The 24,224-nt window shown below is 44.7% G+C and overlaps 1 protein-coding gene across 14 annotated transcripts in view; it reads left to right on the top strand.

Moving 5' to 3' along the window:
• LOC110975095 (soluble guanylate cyclase 88E-like) overlaps window positions 1-24,224 on the top strand; it is a 96,009-nt gene that overhangs the window by 18,998 nt on the left and 52,787 nt on the right. The window contains exon 2 of one of the 14 annotated variants that reach the window (XM_022227239.2): window positions 5,924-6,050. The exons of the other annotated variants lie outside the window; for them this stretch is intronic. The gene's annotated coding sequence lies outside the window, so the exon portion shown is untranslated. The remainder of the gene's footprint in view (window positions 1-5,923; window positions 6,051-24,224) is intronic. 14 annotated transcript variants of the gene reach the window in all.

Genomic DNA, 24,224 nt, shown 5'->3' with positions numbered 1-24,224 from the left:
CGGGAGATTTATAGCTTAAGCAGGCCTAGAGTGTTTAGCCCGGCCGGGTTGATCTATGACGCGCTGCTGGCTATTTCTCGCCACTTCATTTGTCAGTTTGTGCGTGTGAGGCAGAGCACGCTGCACAAATCATCGCGCGCCAGTGCCCAGAAGCGCGCGCTATTTGTTGTGACTGTGTTGGCCGTGCTTTCCCAAAGCGTAATCTTACCCAACCCCATCGCCAAGCGCCGGCAACGGAAGTAAACTGGATGTCACCTGCAATTATGTCTATTTATTTTGGATCGACTTCGTCGGGGTGAAGAGAAGGTTTCAATCATGCGAGTTTGGCCTCCGTTAAAATAACAGCTGCTGAGCTGACTGTAAATCAGACAGTGTGAAAAAAAACTCTCAAATAAAAAAAAAAACAGCATCATTTTCTTTTGAAATATAGAGTGCGCAGTAAAATTCAAAGAATTGTTTTTGCCTTGGTGGTGTATTTATTTCATGGTATATTTAAAGCATTCCCTTGAAACAAACAAACGATTGGCTTATGCATTGATGTATCGTATGCCTGCTAGTATTAGTGTAACCGCGTTAATTAGGTCACGACGGCCATTCACTCCTTACAGGGTTCTCTTCTGTACCAACGGCGAGGTTCATGATGCTGCGAGGCAGCCGTGGATGGTGTTGTAGGACAAAAAGACGCGAGTCATTCCTTCCAACGAGCCGACAGCACGATTCTTAGAGGGGCCAACGCGTGCCTCGGTTAACCGTTACTGCCATCCGGTGTATTTTGCCGGTTGGCTATCTAAACACAGCCCGTAGTGGGGCTATGGAACCGGTCGATGTTGATGCTGGTATACCACACCTGCGAGAGACGTGCGGTACTTGAGCAACGAGGCCGTGGCATCCATATCTCAATGCTAGTGAACAATTTTGACGAGTGTGATACATGTCACTTCAGAAGGGCCGTGCGTCCTTCCTGATCGTTAAGAAGATATCACCGTCAGGAATTTGTGTATCAAACAAGGCAGAGTTCGATCATCAATCAAATCAAATTGCGCTCACCTGATTCTTCCCATTTCCAATTGCCACCCATTTAAAGCCAAGGGAGGCGCAGACGCAGTTATGTTATGTGTCCCCGAACTCTATTGTCTACGTTACATGAGACTTAGACTGTACCCATATCTGTTGTCTAGAGCTAGGTCTTGGTCTTCCCTTTATTGAAAATACGTGGAGACGCGCTGACAGTAGACGTAGACGTATAGCTCTGGAAGCCCGTTTCGGACACGGCCTAATTATACCGAGGAAACGACATTCCTGTGGTTGCACCTGTGGGTCTTTATTATCGTAGACCTCCCCATTGAGCCCCACCCCCATGGTCTCTCGACCAATCACAGCTTGGATTAATGTCTGACATGCGTTCACGTTCGTATGGTATTGGAGAGAAGCGAGCGTTAATTGCCCACATGCTCAGTAGGCGGAGATAACCGAATCGGTCCACTCACACGCACGTTCTTACATTTGAGGCGCGCACGCATTTCGGCAAGTCACTGCAGCACTGGAAAGGGTAGGTGCAATCTGGCAATGAAACTGCTTAATGCCACCCCCCCCCACAGTGCACCTTTGTGTTTCACTTACCCTCATTTTCAATTTTTGTCTCGGTTTCAAATGGTAGGCCTGTGTTGCTACCTCTTTGGTTTCGCCAATGATGTTCATATTAAGCAATAACCTCAATGTTTGTTTGGTTCGTGCACAAAACTCAACATTTTTGTTTGAAATTTTGCTCAAAGTTTTCTCTTCTCTGGAGGTTCATCGTTGTGTAAAAATGTAGCAATAAACAAAATGTTAACTCTTTCTAAGAAATGTTTCAAGTGAGTAAATTGTGGGTTCAAAATTTGAACAGAAAAAACTGTGCAGCGAGCCGTGTCTTCCATAGATGACATCACAGCAACAGCGCCCTCAGTTGTCATAGATAATTCTAAATGTTGAAAAGTTTACCTTTCGACGTATTTAATCCAGTAAGGATGCCAAATAGTTTCTGTAAAATGAAGAAGAGTAACAGTTGAAGAAAAACTTGTGACGAAGAAAAATTCATTGCAGCTACACTTTAAGAACAAATATGTTGCAGTAATTGAAAGAACACAGGAAACGTGGGTCGCTGTTCGAAGCTCGAGACGATCAGCCCCAAGCCTGGAGCATCTCGCAGATCCTTGTTGCAAATATAAATTGCTTTTCGTGAGTTCCCGTGGAAGTATGATAGCTCCGGTGAAGTGATTGTGGGAAGTGCCTGTCGTCGCCCGGAGTCAGTCGTCGTGAGATAGCAATGAATGTGTAATGAGTATAAGGCGGCTCGCCGCACGCCTCACGACCAGACATTAATGGGGCGCGATACCGTGAATACCTATTCCACTCAACCTTTACCCTAGCAGTAATCAGTCCTTTTCGTTAACTCTTCGATTTTACTTTGCGGGCTGTGAGATCAACGAAAGTTTTTCCATGCATGTTCTCTAAGTTCAGTGCAGATAAGGCAGTAAGTTGAATAAATGCCATTGAATGAAGTGGGTCAGTCTTCTTTATTCTGTATGAACTCCTTAAATTTGTGAGAAGCTTAATGGTAAGCATTCACCAGTCCATGTAATAAATATTAGCTGATACGTGGGACATTGCACTGTCTGTATTCCGACGTATACATTCCCGAACGATATCTTCACCATTCAAAAGCCTATAACAGAGGGTTTGCATGGCTGCCATTCTCGCAGGCCGGTGCTTTTATTCCGCAGGGTATATGCACAAAAGAGCCTGTTTCCCTGTGGAGCGAAAGTATTGCCCTGCAAGATGGCTAACACGCAAAGCCTTTATTGTTTGTGAAACTGTGGTGGCGGCAGTCTGTTTCCATAAATTAAGAACCGGTTCCTGACATATCAACGGTCGGGTTCCTAGGCACCCTGCAGTTGAGATGCATAGCGTAGGGACAGGCGTCTCATTAACGTGATTCAGATACAGCAATGGCTTCAATCTGTACATCTGTACTATTTTGCATTTTCTCATAGTTATAAGTGATTATTTTACACCGATTAAATATTTCAACACATCCTGCTGAAAAAAATTCTGCACATAAATAGTACTTTAATAAGTGTTTTTCCCTCACGACTGCCGCAATAGATTCGACAGCCTTCCCTCGGGAGCAGAGCTGCCGGTCTTGGCCTTAAACTTAGACACCGTCGAAAAGTAATCTCCTTACTTCTAATCCGCGCATCCCCCGTCGAGAGTTGCTCCCTCATCGGGCCATTTCGCCGCTTGGGTCTCAAAATTGAGACAGGGCTTCAGGCATTCAAATTAATTATGCTCCACTTTCATGGGGGGGGTATTGAGTATACGTTTCAAAGTGCGCTCTGTTACGATTTCCTTCCCATGGGAAACTAAAATTTCAATTCACTAACTTATTTTTCAGGAATTTCAAAGAAAGATTCATATTTAAGTCATTCAAAAGATATCTATGTCCTTTTGTCTTAAGCAGAATTTACGATTTGTAATTTTACTGCAATAGGGAAATCTGCCACAGCATATAAAAACAGGCCGCTAACTTTGTATCCTGCGTACACTTTCCAGATTTTGATATCACTATTTCAACGAAAACATCTATCTTGGCTCTAAAATTGCGCTCAAACCATCTGCAGTGTTCGAGAAAATCCCACGAGCTTCATTTGGGGCAGATATTTCAACAAAATTAAAAACGTCTTGGGACTGTGCCACGGTGATACCTCTCTAAATGTTTACCCATTGTGAATTGGAGAATTTTGTATACCTTCACCTTTCCACAACTTGGCTTCTGCTTGTACAGGCTGTGGCCTCTATGTTTTCACAGTATACAGTTTTTATCCAATTAATTATTTCACAGAGAAGCGAGCCTTCAGTGCGTGGAAGGCACCCCTCAAAAGACAACAGCTGAGAAAACAATGGCCAATCGGCAACTTTTTTTTCTACAAGACGCACTGCAGACATGCTATACCTTGGCAGAGAAGCTAGCATGGAATGTAACCTCAGACATGCTATACCTTGACAGAGAAGCTAGCGTGGGGTCTAACCTCAGTTGTGTGGCATCGTTCCATCCCTTGTTTATCTTTCATTTCCGGACAATCCAACCCATCTCGTTTGCTTGCCACAGAGTTTCATAGGTTAGGCTATATGGAATAATCCAGTATTTTGATTTCCATAATGGTAAACGTGACCACAGTTGTAATGCAACTTCTAACCTCCCCGCTGGGAGAGATCACATGTGACGGTCGTTGACGAGCCCTTTCTGAACTATATTATGCTATTTTTATTTTCAAGTGAAGGAAAACAAACAAATGTTAATGTACACTTTTAAAGGCCGTCGTGTATCCCAAATCAAATTTTCCTTGAAATTTTGTTCATTTTCCAGCAATAGTTCAGATATCTCATACCAGTTTCCCCCTCACATGAATGCACAATTTCATCCATTTCTTTTTTATCGGCTAATTCAACATCCTGTCTCCATCATCTGTCTCCTTGAAAAAAGGTGGATTTCCCCCTTCTGCATGCTCTGATTTAACTTAATATCCACATCCGAATTGATACCATAATTATGATAATGTTCCGTTTTGCGTGCTGCACTTCCGCGCAATGATTATGCAGTTTGGGGCGAGTGATTAGGTTACCCATGCCGCGCATTTTGCATGTTGTCTGCCGGCGTGATGGCGAGATATAAAAATGCGCTCAGGACGACGCGTTCGACGCTGGAAAAGGTGTCAACGCCGGTGAATTGAATCGGTTAGGGTCTACGATCGATACCAGACTGCATTTGCCCCAGTTTCTGTTTTCAATAAAGTGCTGTGATTTCCGGTGATATCAGAACATTGAGGGTCATTAACACAAAGCGTATGGGCCCTCGTTTGTTCATTCACTCATAATTAAGGCTTTTTAGGGCCGCAATGCGATTGTATTTGCGTTATATTTACGCAGGAGTTTCGATTAGTAAAATTCAATGATCAGGTGGGAACTATTGATTTTGTGGATATCATCTGAACGGTTGATTTTCCTTGCTGGTACGTTCCTCCGACATGGATGGTCACGCCTGCAGCTTGTTGTCGCTGACTTCAGGGACACCTGGTATCCTCTTGCAGACACTGCAGAAGAGCAGTCACGGTCTTGGCTGTGAAAGTGGCATATGACGTAGAAAAAACACCTGTTAAGCTGTCTATAATCGTGACCTTGGTTGAAAGGTAATGGATTTGAAGCACAGGATTTAACCTTTGCCTATGCTAATCATAGCATTTAGACCCAAACATTTTGCTCACCGGTGATTTGTACCGCACAGAGCACATAATACCGTCGAAGCGATCTATCGATTGAACGACTTCGATCATAGTCTGATAGGAACGTCTTTTGAGCAGGCAAGGTACTTATATTTCTTTCTTTCCTCCCCTTCCTGTTGTCTGACTTCCGTATTAAGGGAAAATCATGTTATAGATGAGTTGCTTTTTTCTCATGGGGAGCAGACCTTCTTACTATTTTAGCAACACTATCCGATTTCTGCTGGCATTTTGTCTTGTGGTGCGACGTCGCTCGACTTGGCTCTCCTGATCGCTCCGTACTTTGATTTAATTTTCTGTGGCCAAGAAAGTACATTTGAAGTGTGGGGCGAACATGAAACCATAATAGCGTTTACACGCGTCCGTGTACGAGCTGGAGATGATGTCTCCTATATTTGGCAAGAAGCCAGTATCATCCTCTTTAATTTCGACCGCATTCTCACCTCTGCGCGTCGCGCGCCTTTTCTGGGACGACTCTCCCCGTTAACTCGATTAGTTGTTGCGACTTGAGCGGGGGGGAGATGCTGTGTGGCTGGCTATGAGCGCAGTCAGAGCGAACAGGCACTGTGTAAACGCAGTGAGTGATCAAATCTTTGATCGAATTTCAGGACGCCGTGGTTTTCCTCCCCCCCCCCGAACGGAACATCAGGGATCCGCTTCAATGCATGCAGTGCAAGGCACGTAGCCTCTCAACGAACCCAGAAGGTCTTAGCGCAGCACGGACAGCGTGTGAAGGTAATCGCTAACGTCATGCTTGTGCGTGTCTTGCACGCGTCCTGTTCTCGTGTTCATGTGTATCTAGTGTTCAGCGCAAACACATTCTGTCTGAGAAAGACAAAACCTCCAACTTGTGCGTGGTGGCATTACCCAGCGTGAGCATTTACACATTAATCCAAGAGTGACTGTTTGTTAAGCATTATAAAAAATAAGACAAATTGCCCATGAAACCTGACGACAATTTGGGCGCCAGCCTGGGTTAAATAGTTGAACGCCAGAAGGAATGAGTGACGATGGTCTAGCTTTCCGATGAACCAAAGAGCAAAGTTTGCTCTATGGATTGACATTTGTCGTTTTCACTGGGTGCACATCACTCAATAGGATATCTTCCATCAGAACCCACATTTCGCCTAATATTGCCTCCTTTGACATGTGGACAGCTGTTTTGCAGGTATGACAGTGCAGTATGTTTAATTATTCACGTGGATCTTTAGAATTGAAAATTAGGGTTATTTCACTTTTGCTGGGAAATTATTCAGCCAGCGCCGGTTGCGTGAAAGATGGATCCAACCACTCACCGTGAGTGCCTGCGCTGCAAATGGAGTTTATCGAAATTAAATGTCATTGGTCGTTCGGGCTCAAAAGAATTAAGGGTCGCAAAGCGTCATCGTTGGCACTGTTTTCACGAAGATTGAGTCTATTTTACTGACAAGAAAATGAGGACGTGTGGTAAAAATATATCAATATGTAATATATTCTTTTCCAGAGTTATTTTTACTGTATTGAAAGGCGTTTGTCCGTCCTCGATATCCGTGCTTGTTGTGATGTATACTTTTCTAGGGTGAATAAGTAATAATAATATTCACAAAATAGCACCGTTTCCCCAAGCAAACCACCCTCTATAATTGAATTGCTAGTGGTTCTGAAAATCGATAGACATTTAAGGCGGTCAGAAACACGATGGGATCGTGGGGACCAATTAATTAGGAATCGTTTGTAGGTGGAAATGTCTTGTATCGAGAATTTCCCGCTCGTGCGACATTTTAAGTGACACAAACTACCAAATGCTTTATAGGAATCCATTTAAATGGTGCGTTTTGTGAAGCAAGGCTTTTTGTATGTTGGTGTAAACGCCAAAATTCGTGTGACTTTTGTCACTTCGTGAGAGCCGTGACGAGTTCTGGCTCTGCTGTTCATTTCGCCATTTGTATTCGCAAAAGAGAGCGAGAGGAAGAGGTTTGGGGAGGAAGAAACGTTGCTTAAAATTAGTATCGTCGACGGAATGGTCGGGCGATTCTTCGTGAAAAAAATCAGGACAGAAACCAGTTTGAATGGGAAATATGCTTTGGAATATAGTCAACTTGGCGTAGCCTCGAATTCTGTTTGAAAACACGTCATGAGCTATTCTGGTTTGTTAATCATACGACCGAGAAAAAAACTATGGTCCAATTATCTTTCTTGCAACCGAACCGAAATGTAGCGTGAGCACAATATTACTGGTGTGTAATAATTCATCTGTGAGCGTTTTGTGTTATAGCACTTGAAACGCCATGCACGATTTGTATTGGCCCTGCGCCGCGCTGGTCGAGGGCGCTGCGTTTTGAATCCCTATGGGCTGGCCTCGTGTGTGTCTATCAATCCACTGGATGCTCGACAGAGGAACATACTGTACTGATGACGTGGGCCCAATTTCACGGCGCTGCTCAGCACACGATTTCACTCTAACAGAGGCTCCACGTACATGTATTTCGTGGAGATGGTAAGCAATCACAGCCAAAGGCATGCTAACCTTGGAGGAAAAAAATTGCTTGAACTTAGTGACGTAACAACAGAAATCTCTATGCGCGCAACCAATAGAACAACCACGCCAAGCACCTCTATGAAATGGTGCTTAAGGAGAGAAAAGATTTCTGCTAAATTTAGCGCGATTTTGCTGCTCTTAAGCAGCTCCGTGAAATTGGTTGCTGGTCACGAAGTGTCCGTCAATTACAATTTTCAGTGCGTGTCGCATCCTGCCATCTTCCTGTAACACAAGACTCAATTTTTACCGGGCTAAGTCAAAATCAAACTTCACTTAAAACGGTCGTGTGACTCGTCGATGTCCACCCCCCCGTTTCGCTAGAGACATCAGAGGATCCCGGCACTTAGTGGATGTTTTGTCAAGGCCATCACGCCCACACGACAGAAGATTATCATCTGCGATTGGTAATTGAAGACTCCTTTTTCTTAGACCACGGCAGACGACCAACCCTGAAAAATAAGCAGAAACATTCCTCGTTACTCAGAATTTTAATGCCCCACACACATAATTCTCACATTATTCTACCATGTAAGATTAGAACGTCAAGACAGCCTTGAATTTTACCGGATCTCGATTCTTCACCGCATCTAATAACACCTGTATGTTCCGACACAGAGCCCGGCCGTCGTTGCATGCGATTCACGGCATTAAGTATTCCCCTCCTGATCTGCCGATATTTCCCACCAGGCTGCAGTACCGATCAGTTGGCATCGCCAAGCGCCGGTCGTGGTTTTGAAGTAGCCGGCCCGCGAGTAGCAAGGGAGTTTCGGGGCGTTTATTGGATTTCGTCTGGTAGTATTTTTTTTCAGGAGGCGCTGACTGCTCCTCGGAATCGATGAACGTTTCTCCGGATCCGCGAAAGAAAAACATGTCCCAGGCACCACGGCGGCCGTCCGCTGCAGGTGCGTTTGTCTTGTGGCCCCATATTGTTGAGGTGTTTATGATATAAAATGTACGGTAACAAGGTGAGGGGTACCTGTCGTTGCCACAGGATATTTGGAGAACTCTAGCACGGATTATCAGTGCTGGAGAGTCTTCTCTGTGTGGCCAGACAAACACCTAAGGGCGTCATATTTTTATCTGAATAAAATTGAGTCATGCGGTATAGTTGCCATACACGTTGAGATGGAATGATGTGTCTAAGATTCTTGTACGATCCAGGCTTCATTTTGTGACAGGCTAAATCCCTGGGGCTGAAAACTGAATTTGTCTTCGCCAGACTGAGCACCAAAAACCATTGGCCACAGCCGACAGTCCTGGATGTTGGGGTGTTGGAAGACGAGTGGATTGAAAACGTCTACGTCCGTGGGACAGTTACATTCAGAGATCTGCACAAACCTAAAGTCATTCCTTGTAAGTTGGTCAATTCCATAAAGAAGGATCTCTCGGCTTGTGTTTTGGTTGTTCTGTGTAGTATTCCATTGGGTCTGCGCACTTTTAAGAACCCGATTAAATTTCGTGGAACTACTTTAGAAGATTAATTCCTTGGCAAAGGTGTCGGCCCCACGTGTTTTATGGACTCTTAGCCATGTACATGAACAATTAATAAACACCAGCAACTGAAATGGATGGCAGGTGGACGCCAGGAGCGCCGTTAGGATAGTGAACAGCCGTGCGTCAAGCAGCCGAAGGTCGTTCCGTCACACCTTTTCCTTCGGTCATTATGTGGCATTCTTCTGTGAGCTGACGTGTCCTCGCCGAAGACTACTTTTGAGCCGGTTGCAGCCAGTATGCCTGCAGTATTTGTCGGTGGCACCGTTTCCCTGCAGAATCCAATTAAGTCGAATAGTCATCAATTTTTTATGCATGGTGGTTTGGTAAAGTGCCGTTCCGCTAGATTTTGAATCTCACGTTTTCCGGTGATTCCGTTCAATATTGCGATTTACCTCAAGTGGTCAGCTTGTCACAGCTAAATGTGAAATGAATATGCCTATTTCAGAGGCACCGTAGCAGCGAAAGGGGCAGTTTTTTAACCTCAGGCGTTTAAGCTCACATCTCCAGTGACTACAAGCAGTAAGCTATTGGCTGGGCCAATAGGCCTCTGTCTAGTCGGCGCCAGAAGGCGTGTAATTTCATTTTCAGGCATTTTGGGCGATCACAAAATGCTCGGTGAATCGGCACACCATGTGTCCCCGGAGAAATGTTCAACTGAGCTGGGCGTGACACTCTCTGCTTCACAGCCGAAATGTCACCGTGAATTAGTATTTCGCGTCGTCCGTTATATAATGCTACGTTAAATTCGCATCCATGAAACCAACGCTCTTTGGGAATACTTCAGAGCGTGTAAAATGTGTTGGCTCACCCAGAACTCAGAGAATAAATGCCTCGGCATGGAAACCACGTTGTAGTACCATGCACAGCCTGCGGGTCGTACCTACTCAACGGTGCAATATTCATCAACGTAGGCCTATAACTTTGACTTCTTTACGTGTATCGGAGTGTAGATTTCATCAGTGAATAACACCGGGCGTGAGCAGGGGAATAGATCTAATCGTCCAATACCATTAACTGGTACAAAAGATGTTAATGTATAAATGGAACGGCAGAAGTAGGTGCGTTTATACACCTTCACGCTGATTTTTCTACATATACCTGCTGTTGATCGGCCACCTTACTCAACTGTAGTTGCAAATCTTTTGTAAATAAATGAATGTATTGAAACACCCGGATCGAACCAAGCTGTGATTTTGTGTATATTTCTATCCACAGATGACTTCTATGACGCGTTGACCAATCACAATGTGCAAAATCTGTCGACCCAATGCGACTGGAAAGGGTTGGCAGATTTTGCTCATTGTGATTGGTCAACGCGTTCCAAACTCTTGGATGCGCACTATTGTGAAACGCCCATATTATAGCATAAGCGGTTGTACCGATGCCATACAGAAAATGAGACTAATCATAAAATCAATTTATCAATCATTGAAATTATTGAACAGTTTGGTGCTAGTTGCGGGTTCCCCTTTGTGGGGAAGCGACAGCTGTCTTCCTTTTTATTCGAGCAGTCGACTTCGGAATTTCTGCCACATGCTAAAGCCTCGTGCCAAAGCAATGTTTGTGTATTGTTATTGCCAACTTGAGCCTTTTAAAGTGTGCGTCAGATTTCTCAGTTTGCACGAAAGCAAATAAATCGCCCGCCTGTGAAAGACTTCACACATCGGGTTCCTTCCGCACAGATCGATAGGCTTTTCATCGCAACGCCCGGTGTTTAGGTGCATAATCCACTCAGGTTTGTTTCCACGTGGAGATCGGGGTCCTTTAATTTTCCCGTTGCATTTTCCGTGCATCCGGTCCCTCTCAGCTGCATCTCTGATTGCCTGCGGTGGTCCTCTCCACACTACGCCTTCTACTGCCTACAATAAGCAACAGAGTTAGGCGTTATAAGGCCATACCAAAATTAAATTGGGTATCAACCGTTCCACATATGGACATCACTCATTCCCCCTTACAGTGGTTTCTTAGCGATCAGAAAGTGAAAAAAATGTCAAAAAAGCCAAAGTCAGAAGGGAAAATATTGAAGCGTTTACTTAGAAAACAATTTTTTTCAGACCAGTCGGTTTTGTGCACAGGGTGTTAAGAAATGTCCGGATGTGGAACTCTTTCCTAAAATTTAATTCCACGCTGTCAGGTAGCTATTACAGTTTCCCTTTATTTTTATTCCGTTTTGTTTTTGCCACATTCAAAGTTGGAGATGTACGGTGTATTGCTAAAGTCACTTCATTAAAATTCAACGTGATATCCTCTTGCCCATATACCAAATTGTTTACTTAAAATGAGCGTACCGAAAACATAACTTTAACATTTTCGGCCTTAGATTGAGCTACGAAGGGTCTGTCCTCTTCGGAAGCTACAAGATGGGCTTGTTTTAATGAAAGCAGTCTGATCATATTTGGCCGTTTCTTTTCGTTAGCGGTCACTCTGAGACAAAATCGATAAAGCAGGCGCAAGTGTTTCCCTTCACTGAATGGGTTTGCCGACGGTGTTTACGTAGTCGTTTGTGCCTGTCGAGTCTCGGCCGAAGTGTCGAAAGCCTGTCGTTTCGAGTGGCTCTCGCAGCTCAACCTGCGCAATGCTCTTGGTCTCCTCTCTTTCTCTCTCTCTGCCTCAATCGCCCAATCTCAGCCTTCAGGCGTTCTGTCCCGTTCTTTTTCCTTCGCGGAATCATCAATGTAATACCGGCAGAGCCGCAATCATGTAGGCCAAGTGGTGTCCTGGGGGCTGGGTCCGCAGTCGAATGTCCGCCGTTCGTCCGTATCAGGGAGTCTAACTTCAGGCTGCCGCAGTGAACGATGGGAACGAGATTAAGATCGGAGAAGGTTGACAACAACTTGGGTTCACTCGTACTTCGTACGCAGCGGTAATGCGTTTTTATCTGGTTATGGTGGCTATCGTTGTTATAACAAGCTCGTTTTTTTCTTATCGTCAGGTCGTAAACTGAATACGAAACTTGTTGATATTATAATGAATATAGGAAAACGAGTTGTCAACAGGCTGTGGAACCGTACACCTTCCATGTAATGCTTTCTTATTGCCATAAGTTGCCTAAGGGTGATGTATTTACTTTTCTGCTCATAGTGCGTGGATGAGAAAAGTCAGTAATTTTGAAGAAGTTACAACACTCTGACACCCCTGGCGACAGCCCCAGCCGTCAGTTAATAAAGTGTCGTCACCATCAACGAGATCTATTTCGCTTTTTGTTATTTAAACCTGGCGGCGTGGGCGGGCTCTTTGTCGTGCGCCGAAACGTGTAAGACTATGTTCAGAGTCAGTGTGCGGAAAAGATGGGTACAAGCCGTGTTTGTATATATGTTCAGCGTCTGCACATTTATGTACAATTCGAGGCTTGAGTTGGTTCTGCCGGTGATATTTATTATCTAGTGTGGGGTCTCCTGGTTACCAGGCTGCGGCATGTCAGCAGCAACGTAGCTCCACCACGTATCAGCCAGCGTTATCAGTCAACATGTGCAAGACACTGAAATGTGTGTCAGCCCATGCACGGATGAAATGCCACGGAGTCCTGGGAACGTCAAGTAGCGGGGGCCGTCAATCAGCACCGAATGTGTCGGTATAAGGCCCGACGGGGAGGTATCCCACGCCCGTGGCAGTGTGGTCCACAGGGATACAGCGGTATGGATGGTCCGAAGTCTTCTTATGCGTTAGATATAGATATATTGTCCACGGAAGGAGGTGGTCTTTTGACTTTTGTAGAAGAAACCAAGTGGATTACGCCAGCTCTACGCAATTTCTTTTCAGATTGGAAGCATCATTTCTGCTTTTTTTCGATTAGAAGTGTAAATATCAGTCCTCTGTTTTAGTTTCAGCGTCTTTTCTTTCTTTTCAAAGGAAGATAATTGATTGATTTTCTTACAAATGATAGTTTTTTCGGAGAACTTTTCAGCGAAAATGGCCAGTTTGGCCTGTACCTGTATTTCGACGGTTTGTTGGTCAGTTTTGTCCCATGACTGTGGCTGAAAAGTGAATTGCATCACCCACACTGGTCCAAACCTTTTAGCCCAGTATTATGTACATGCACAGACAGATAAAGTGACATTTGAAATTTTCAACGAAGGATACATTATTTCAATGTTTATGAATATGGAAATTAGTGATAGGATGAGATGCGCAGTAATCCGCAACTCCTTCAGAACAAAAGTCCGGTGTTCCTGCATGACGGTACGGTACGAATTGAATTTCAGGAAGCAAACGATGACAAACGGTGCCATTTCTTGTGCCCTTTGACGCAAAGACGCTTCATCGCAAAACGTAATCGGCGCTCGGTTCATGAATGTCGAATATAAAAAGGGGTTGAATATAACAGGCAAGTGTACGGCGAACTGCCTGACCGCGGAGCGTGACTATGTTTGAATGAGAAGCGACAGAGGGACACCACGGGGTCCCCCCGTTGGACGGAATCAGCCGTTCCCGGGAAACGCGGTAGTACAGTGGGTGTAATCAAGACGAAGCCAAGCCTTGTCCGGCGCAACTAATCAGAATAGCATTTGAAAAGTCATGAGACGGCGGGAATCAACGGCAAGATACGCCCTTGGCAGTGTCGTCGAGTTCAGTCTCGTCGTAAAATGTAATCTAATTTTGATTTAATCCATTATTAAATGGTTAAAATGCGAACGGAAATCATGACTTTGGATGGAAAGAGTTTGTTTATTCCGTTTATGACATTGCAGTAGAAATTATAAAAAGGCACGTGGTCCCTCAGTTGATACCGTATTGATTCAATTTAGCTGCCTTCGATTTGTATCAAATCATAAACAGTTCCAATGCCAGCGGCAATAAACCACCTATACAATGATGTTTTCCGTTCCACTAGACTAACCCGAGGAGGTACCGTTACTGAAGCAGGAGCACACTTGCGCGCTTGCTCGGAGTTTACGCGCGGGTATTTAGGCACGCCCTCCCACCCTATCTGGTTCGTAAGTGACTTCGTTGTACACGCGGACGCCCCACGATTTGCAGGCTCCCATTGGACGATCGCTGAAGTTGCGCGTTAACTTCCGGTTCTATGGTTTCATGTAAATGGCGATCAAAGCATGTAACTCTATGTGCAGTATATGTACAGAGGGCGTTGTTTAAACTGAAGTGACGTCACACTTTCGAGCCGGATTGGTTGAAGGGTTTTAGCGCGCACGTATCACCTGTGTGCGAGCGTGATGCCATCGCGTTTTGGCTTCAGTACCCATCACAGCAGCCATGCGCCAAATCGGTGTCCAGTGTGGAGCCATCCGCTGGAACGTGTTGCCTCATCAGTTCATGTAGCGTAACGGGAAATCTCCCGGTACCGTGCTGGCGATTTTAGTACGATTCGACCTTTTCCGAGCCGACTTCAACCGCCCAACCCTGCTCAACATGGGGAGGGGGGAGCTCTAATGTCCAATCCTGCTGTCGAAAGGCGAGGATGTTCTGACAAAAACGTGATCATTTTGGTGTCCCTGAGCTGCAAATTTCCAATGACATGGAAGCACCAATTTTTTCGAAGGGCTTGACAACTTCAAGGGCAACTGTTGAAAATGAATTCATACTGAGTGCCACGTCTGTGATCTGCAAATCTAGAACACAAAAACAACGCAGACAACTTATGACCAGAAACTTGGACGTGAGTCAGTGTGTGGAAACTCTAAAAATATACCGTGCATATGGGTACCACTTTATATGAACATGCAGTACTGCGGGCTCTGGTCACATGTCAAAGCACTGACACTATTTAAGCCGGCTACCCTATGAGTCCCGAGCTGGACCAAGAGAGGCCGCAATTTCCCTTGCAACGCAGGCTCCTTTGGTAGGAACTGCACTTCGCTGGTTCACAAAACGAGTATGAAATGCACGCGTCACGGTCGCATCGCTACTAACAAAATGAGTAATCCCGACCAACATGTCTCGTTTTCTACCGATGAGGGTGTGCGTCTGCTAAAGGCGGATTACACTATGTTTAAATATCCCTTTTAAAACTGCACACAATTAAAAAAAATCGGCGCCGCATTGTAATTCAAACCAGAAACAAACAAAAACAAGGAAATGTTCTCTGATAACTTCTTTTCAGTCGACAACCGTAGGGGCGATGTCACCAGTGATTAGGTAAAGAAGTCTCCAACTACAATCACAGAAATGAAATTGTCGCAGCCCAATGTCTCCAGGTTCAGTGTTGAAGCCGTGAATCCGGCGTTATTTAATGTTCTTAATGCGTCTCTGTCGCCCTCTGATCCCCCGCGAGTAGTTCAAATTCCAAGGAAGCGCTTCTGAAACCACCATCCATTTCGCGGGGGCGCCCAAGAAGTTAAAATCGGAGGAAAAACTCGAACATACTCTGTAACAAATCGCCCCTCTAACGTAGATGGCACAAAAAAGACTTGACGCGAAAATGAGGTGTAATTGAAGAATGCGCAGCTGTCGCGATCTGTTCCGTGGTACCATTCGCCCTGATTAGCCCAACGAGAGCCGCCATAACTCAAGTGGATTCCCGCACCTCTACGCGACAGTCTGATTCGCTGATAGATACATAAATAAGGTAACCCAGATATCTTTAACGTAACGGAATACGCCATCTTGAAATCACCGACTTTTTTAACGGAAGGCAATCAGGACTTTATAAGTGGACTCAGCCCAGTCGTTCCTAGTCTACAATCTTCCTACGTAAAAGATATAAACATTAATTTTGCTGTTAAAAGATTGGCGGAGTCATTTTGGAATGGTTTGTTGAGAAAGCTGTTTGACGATATGCATTATGGTGTTAATAACTCTTAACTTTGAGTACTATAAGCGATTGTGTGCTAACGTATGAGGGGTGATGAAGTCAATCTGTTTCCTGGTTGAGAAAGTGTTTGCCGGTAAAACGTGAATGATTGGTTTACGTGATGACGGTACCGTCATTAACAAGAAATTGTTGGTCGTGATGTAGTGTTTGTATGTTGTGAGCTGAAGTGTACTTGTTTGTGAAATGAGGGCGTAGAAAAGTAATTCGATAACACTTGGCCGAAAATGTAACATAATCATCGTATTAATCAAGAAACCAAGAAACGCAAATGAAGACCTAGGAGAAGTCGATTTGAAGTGTCTAGCCCATATAGATCATTAAGTAGAAGTAGAGGTGATGCGGGACATATTAAATTGCACCATTACGCACGAACAACTTGGAACCTCGGGGACGCCTATGCGCACGTATGATCTCGTAAGCGCGTGCGCGTTACGTGGAACATCATGGCGCCCTATTTCTGCGCAAACTTGGCGTAGCGTAAAAGAATAGGCCTGACGCCTCTGGCTTTACTGTGATCTTTATGGTCTGGCCAAGCACCTTCGACATCTTTTTACGTACTTGATTAGCCGGGCTTAGCGAAAAAGGAACTTCTCTGGCCTGTGATTCACGTGTAGGATCCGTGACGGATCACAGCAGTAGATGTCATGTCGTCTGATTGCGAATTTATTTTTGATGGATCTGTAAACAAAATGCGGGCAATAAGGCAAAGTCTGCGTAACTTGTGGCGAAGTAGTCAGGCGCTGCTAGCGGTGGGTATGAAAACCACCGAAGTTTCGGTGTGATTACAAATCCGGCTTCTTCAGCGACTACTGCCTCAGACTTTAGGCCTCAGCGGTGAGACGGTCCAACTCAATGCGCTGGTCCATGTGCCGCCACCAGACACACGTCACTGTTCAGTTGAAGTTAGGCCGAAATTTGATACATTAACACCTGACTCAAGCACTGTACCTTTGGACACCGAATGCAGAGGAGCCACAGCGGTGATGACGCCGAGATTCGGGGAAAAGACTCAAAAGTAGGGCACGCCCATTGAGCTATATACTAAATTTATTAGATTTAGCTCTAAGGGTACAGTCCACTAATTCAAGCCCCATTGAAAACAGTGTAAAATCAGCACTGTTCATGGCCCAATAACATGCATACCAACATCCCTGAGATTTCAGAAACACAAATGAAATTATAGTCTGGTCCCTAATCTTTCAATATTTTTTCAATTTTTGTGGGTTAACCAATTACATTTTTAATTATTCCCACAAAACAAAATCACCCCCCCCCCGAAAAGTAATTTTTCCGAAGTCTGATTGCAGCCATTTTTCAAGTGGCAACCCTCAACTTTCTCGGGCACTTAGAACCATTTTTCAACCGTTGTTTTGAGCCATTCTGTTTTCATATGACAGCTCAAAGACCCAGGGAGTTCATCCTGACGACGATTTACACGATCTCACCATTTGGGGGCCAAACAATTTCCTTTTTCCAAAAATACTGTGGGGGCACTTTTAATGCTAATGAGCTGGCCGGAAATTCTCACTTGAATTAGTTGTCTGCACCCCTTAGGGCACGCCGCGTACGCTTGCCGGTTCCAAATGGCCCTGAATTTCCCTCCCTGAGAAAAAACCCTTAACGTCTTTAGACGGGCTGAAGACGTGCGATGGCATTGGCTTTTCGTCGTGTGCGTTATCTCTCTCGTCACTATGCGAGAAGGTATTTTACACGTAGTCCATACAAATGCCACGAAACGATGAAGATATCGCTGGCAAATGTCTAAGCTATAGGGTGTACACATTTATTAACCAAACCCTTCTTCACTGACCCCTAAAGCTCTATTTTGCCCGCACTGTTCGTTCGTTAAATCTGACAGGAGTTAGATATTTTCTGCCAGAGTTTTACCTTTTAGAGTCACGCTCTGAACGTAAATATAGGAGGTGAAGGTCACTGTTTTTAAAAGTTTACACCAGCCCAAGCCTGGAATTACAGACATGCTGATACATTGTTTCATTCTGAAGGCTTTCCTTTCTATTTTTTACTATACTGGCGTGCGTATAATGGGATTCTTATACCCGGTCCCCGTAACTTGTGCAAATGAAAGTCGTTTCTCGTATCTTGTGGCGTCTTCGTTGGAATGAACCCGATAAGATGACATATCGTCCTGCGTAACTGAACTTCACAGAGTCGTTCATACCGGCAAGTTTTGCCCACGGGCGGCTGTTGTCGCACTATGACAAATTACATGCACAGTGTGACTCCTCGTATCTTAGCAAGTGCGTCCCCGGGCAAGCTGATGTGAGGCTTATTGGCGTGATCTCCTGAACCTTATTGGAAAGATGATACCGACCTAACGTCGTCTTGTATTTGGCATTCTTCTATTCTTCGAGTGTCTCCGCGAGACTCCGCGATGCAACAGTGAAAGTAAGGTCCCACTCAACACGGGAGGTTCCGTTGTCTCTGAGATACAACGTGGATAATTCTTCGCCTTTTGAGATGATGGAATGTTTAAATCCATTCCCTATCACTTTGTCAAATTGTAGCAAGCAGGTTTATCTTACATTTCTCCAGGGTCACCACGTATCACGTGCTGACACATCAGATTGGACTTTGTCCAGCGAGGCTGTATTCAGTGGCGTAGCTCGGATTTTACAAGTAGGGGGTACAAAGGTGGGGCCAGCATCTTATGAGGGCACCTGCTTTAATTGGTGTTATCCTTGTCCAATATCCATTCATCCGTGTTTTTTAGTGGCCGGGGGCATGGGGGGGGTCACTGGGAATTTGTGGGGTCACGTGCCCCCAGCCCCCCTCCCCCCGGCTACGCCACTGGGTCTATTCCCCTCTTGTGGCGTCGTTTCGTCATGATATCCGCGCGGCAAATCTGTGTCATACCGCTGGTTTGGGCTGGTAGTCGATGGTCGAGCGATCGCACGCCGTCGGAAATAATTGGTGCTGTCTTGACCTAATGGATTGTGGCAAGACGCCTACACAAGGGAACTCCAATGTGGGCTACCTTATTCTTGCCTGGGTGCGTTGTAAAGGGTAATTTGATCTTTTTGCGGGGGGGGGCAATTGTTGGTCTACTGAAATTATTCCCTTTTTGAGATGCAAGCCACGATGTTTGGACGAGGCGTTATCACAGAGTGGCGTCACGGTTTCAACTCATATTTACGCAACACTTACAATCTATATTTGCATTCTTGCATCAGTGTTTTGAAAGGCACATAGATTGATAGTTTCCCGGTCAAAAATGTTACTGGGCATACCCTTTACGTCCTTTCCTTCCCTGTAGTCGCCGGAAGCGTCCGTTTAGTTCAACTAACCCCCACCCCTTGGTATCTTATAAGCGCCTATTTGATTGCTTATAGTTGACGTTATATGCCGTTCATGTGTTCAATACTGTCAAAAGCGCTATCCTGAAACTTCCCACGGTTGGGTAGACCGTTTATAAGTAGGCCTAGGTGAAACTATTTGGTATTATCTCAACGCTGATGAAATGTGCAACAGAAGATGTTAAACATCTTCTGTTTTATAAGCGTTGAGATATTTTTTATCCGGGTGAGTGATGTTACCGCCATTCCAGCCGCATATACGGGTTATACTACACCTTGCATGCTGCGATCAGTTTCAAAGACTATACCCAGCCTCCCCCATATATAGCACCAGAAATTCACTGCATTCACTGCGGCACCAGTCTGATATTTGGAATAAACATTATATTGCTGGAAATACGGTCACGAGGCAGGCAGGACATAGCTGAAATTGCAAAGTGCTCGGGTTCTGTTTCTGAACAAAATACACTTGAGTTTTATATTTTGCTTTGTAATAAACTCTAGTTTTGTAATATGCTCCTGTTTCTTTACCTATAGAGGTTTTGCATGGCTGCCATCTTGCAGGCCAGTGCTTTTGTTCGACAGGGTACGCAACAAAGGAGGTTTCCAGTGGAACAAAAGAACTGCCCTGAAAGATGGCTACCAGGCAAAGCCTCTATAATTATATACACATTTGAGAGATTTGTTTTCTATTTTTGTTTCACTGCTTGCTTTGTGCGAACCTTTGGCATGGGTCGTTATTGCTTCTTATGACTGATGTAGTTGGTGGGAAAGAAGCGGCTAAAACTACATGATCCAAAAACAGGCATCAAAACAGTAATGCGCGCATACCTATTAACGCGAAGTTGGAGAACTGAATGACTGATCTCACGTCCAGTCGCCCTGTGTTTGTTCGGAGGCAGCAATTGAAGGAGCGCATAAAGAATTTATAGAAACCTTCTAATTCTGGCTCCGCGGATGTAGTTAATCAGACACAGCGGTGCATGACAAGCTGCATTGCCCGAAGAGTAATGACGGGAGCATTATTTATTTCTGATGTAATGGAGTTAATAATCCGTGAAAGGAATCCAATAATTCCCATCATCGCTAACAGCAAAACAACAAATACATTATTCTTTGTGTGGTCTGTGATATTATGAACTTGAGCTTTGTTAAAAGGGCGTTTTATTTAGTAAGCAAGGCAAATGTCACTGGCCATGAGAGTTTCGGCATATTGGCCGAAAAGTACATTTGGATCAGTGAGCAAAATGCCGTGGAATTATCTCCCGGGGTCTCATTAGAAATTTGTTTCATGCAGACAGGATTTATTTTCTATTTGCAAGGGATAGACCTTAATTTCAGCAGGCAACGCGAGCAATTGGTTTTCAGTATCTGTCCTTTCAATATGCCTATTACTTTTTGCTTCAGTTACTACTTTTGCTTTGCTCTGGATTATAACGCAATTATTTTGTCCTCTTTTGTGGCTGTTCGTCATCTTTTTTCATTGGAAAGGGGACACTAGGATCCAAGCAGACTGGAACTAATCGGAGAGGCAAAAGTACAAATAGAAATCAGCAGTTACAGAAGCACTGGAAAATAAGTTAATGGCTTTTGACGCACGACAAGCATTCTATTTCCAATAATGCGCTTTTGCCGTTGAAAAAAGGTAGGTCAGCGTAGATTATTCCAGAGTGCTTTGTAAAATAATTTTTCAGAGTGTACATAGATGATCAGCCATTCTCTGGATTTATTTTGTGCCGCGATATGACGATGGAAGGCTCCTACGAATTGTCCAGCATGGAAGTGTAGCTGGTGGGTGAGATTGCGAGGTCGTGCATTGGATATGTTTCGTTACTTTCGCTCCGCGTGCCCTCGGCCACATACATATAATAAACTGGCGAGTTGTCTTGTTCACGCCTCAGTGAGGCTGCATTACGGGATTAGTGCTGATGAAGACGGTGTCGATGAACAATTACTGTCATGCAGAGGGACCCTTAGCCTTCAGAGGACCTGTAACAAACAAGGTAAGCGACGGCATTCGTAGAAACAAAGTATTTTATGACAACAACCCGAAAATGTGTAGAAGATTACATCTTCGTAGATCGTTTGGCTGCCTTTAAATACAATTAGAGCAAGATTTCTTAAATTAGGCTCCAACAAGTCAAGTCCCTTTAAAAGGCTGCCTAAGCTAATCATGCATTCGTACCGAATTTAGAGAGCCCGATTCGAGACAAAAAACCAAGACAAAACTGAAAGAGGGTAAAAATTCCTTGAGGAATTGTGAATGATCAGATGTAACGACGCGTCCTCCTTCTCGAACGCCTCTTCAGTACGCACGGGGGAGGCTGCAACTTGCCGGTCATTTGGAGCTGACTGAGCCGCTGAGGCGACTGGTTACATTCTTGATACGTATCTTCACTGAGCCAGCAGGGCATTTCGAATAAGCAAGGTCATTCGGGAACTCACGCCAGTCCGCGTAGGGCCTCGTTGAGAGGGCGGACCAGTGGGCAGATTTTTAAGCAGGCGCTGTTGGAATACCGAGCTGGCTCATTTGCAAGACCTTGGTTGATGCTTCTAGAAGTTCCAAGCGGGAGAAATCTCCTATGCAAACGGCCAGCACGATTAGCTGGTGTGACGCAATGCGGTGCTCCTCAAACAGCTATAGTCCTGACTTCCCACAGCATTAAGCGTTGCTGTCTGTCGCGCGTTATGAGGCATAACCACAACGCGTACGTTTTGGGGCGGCGCGTCGTCGCCTGAATACCCATCTATCCGTCCCGGATGTCGACCTCCAGGCGATCGAGGTGCATTGACTGTAATTACACTGAATCCAGGACATGCGCAGCAATCGGATCGTTCGAGACCCTGACACCCCTTAAAATACAGGAGATGGCGTGTACTTCGCGATGACGCGTCTTGCGCCGGGCCTTGGCGACAGAGAGTCTGTTGAGAGGAAAGGGACGCGAAGACAGGTCTCGTCTGTCACCTCGACCCCTTCATGTCGTAACCGTCCGTGTTACGTGAGTCAGCAGTATTTACAGGAAGCAACGCAATAAACGGTTCAGTCAACACGACGCCCATACTCTAATTTTGGGGATGTATTTTTGGCAAAAAAATGAAACGATTTTGAGTATATGAAATCAGGGATGCATTTGTTGTCATTTTTTCGAATGGGCATTAATAGCTGAGAGTACAAATTGAATTGTTTTTTTTTAAGCGGTCAATACAATATTGAATTGAATCTCCAAATAAAATTTAACTTTCGCCACAACACTATTCTTCCCTTGCTTAGTTCGAAACGAAACGAAGTTTGTCGTACACAGTGCCTGTTATCCCACATGATAAATTGAAGCCTTTTTTATAAAAAATAATAGAGAATCCCTACTCAATACGGAAATGTTTATTCCTGGTAACGGTGAGGAAGAGGAATTTCAGTAGTTGAGTTATGTCTGTATAACTAGGGCTGAAGTCAAATAATTGTGAACAGCTCAAAGCGACAGCGATGTACGGCCAGGTGCATTTCGGATTGCTCTAGTAGAAATGGCAGACTTCTAGCCAGTGGCGTATCCAGTTTTTGTTAGGGGGCAGGGGGCGAATTCAAAAGTGCACTTTCGGGCTCATTCAACATGATAATTAGGGAGAAAAATTATAGCCTTTTTATTTGATAACAAATGTAGCGGTTAGTTTCTTTCCTGTTCACCTATGAAGTAATCTAAGTAAGAAACATTTTTAAAAATCCGTCGGGGGGCAAGTTGCCCCAACTGCTTGTAGCTCACATCGTTAAAATCTCAAACTGAAGACCGTGGTTGAGACAGATCATGCGTTAATGTTTCCCACCACCAGCCTTGAACGTGGTGCATTTAGTGTAAGGTTACTTGCCATAGAATAGTCAGTTGCATTTCTATATGCGGAGATAAATTACACATTTCTCCTTCTCTGACAAAACGACCGTTTCTTCCCAAACGTTAAATATTTATCCTGTTTCGGCGTAAACAGACCTCATTGCTTAGCAACCGGCGCGAAGGACAAAAATGTAATCGTTTGTCGGCGGCAAGGCCCATCAGACAAACTCATCTTGTGCTTCGTGGAAATTTAATTGATTGGGCGGTCCCCCGTACTCTCCAGCCATGTACCTGTTTTTATCACGTCCACTCACGTGGACTTTTGAAGTAGGAGATTGCTGGAAGAATTGCCTCATTATCCCTACGATCGGGAAGATCAACGTGAAAGACTGAATGGCCCTTAAATTCAAATAACTTTGAATATCGTGACAGACACCACGAAATGGCAGTCGTGCGCGAGGTGATCTCATTTGTGCGCATTTTAGTGAACCGATTTATTTACGTTGCCACGAACTGGCACCCAGAGCAGTGTGGCACCTTCGGCGCGCACTCCTCGCCTTTTCGTTATCACGAACTGATACCGATCTCAATTCCACAGGTAATAAAACAAATGTTAATTAAATTTATGGGTGAGGCAGCAAGTATATGGATAAATTAAATTCATGTCAAGCCTTTCACAGCATCTTTCTCCGCGCTGAATTGCCGTAATAGTCTTGGGTACCAGTTCGTGTGAACGAAAAATCGTTCTATTTCGTTTCAGCGTCCGATGTGCGCGCCCATTACTCGGCCCGTTGCTGGTTCGTGAAACCGAATATTGTTGCAGCCGAGTGCTAATTAGTTCGTGGTGTCGGTGGCGATATGTTTCGAGGAAACGATGTATTATAACATTTTAACATTACACGTACATTTGGGAACAGAATATATCATGTGCTCATCAAGTACTCATGTGAGGTACCCACATGGCTACGACAGCTGTGTTTTCTTCGAAAAATG

The sequence above is a fragment of the Acanthaster planci genome, linkage group LG20, assembly GCF_054643075.1.
Source record: "Acanthaster planci isolate LZ-2023a linkage group LG20, COTS_SCS, whole genome shotgun sequence".
NCBI lineage: Eukaryota > Metazoa > Echinodermata > Asteroidea > Valvatida > Acanthasteridae > Acanthaster > Acanthaster planci.
Note: the sequence above shows the minus strand (reverse complement) of the source record. Positions and strands in the feature narration are given on the sequence as shown.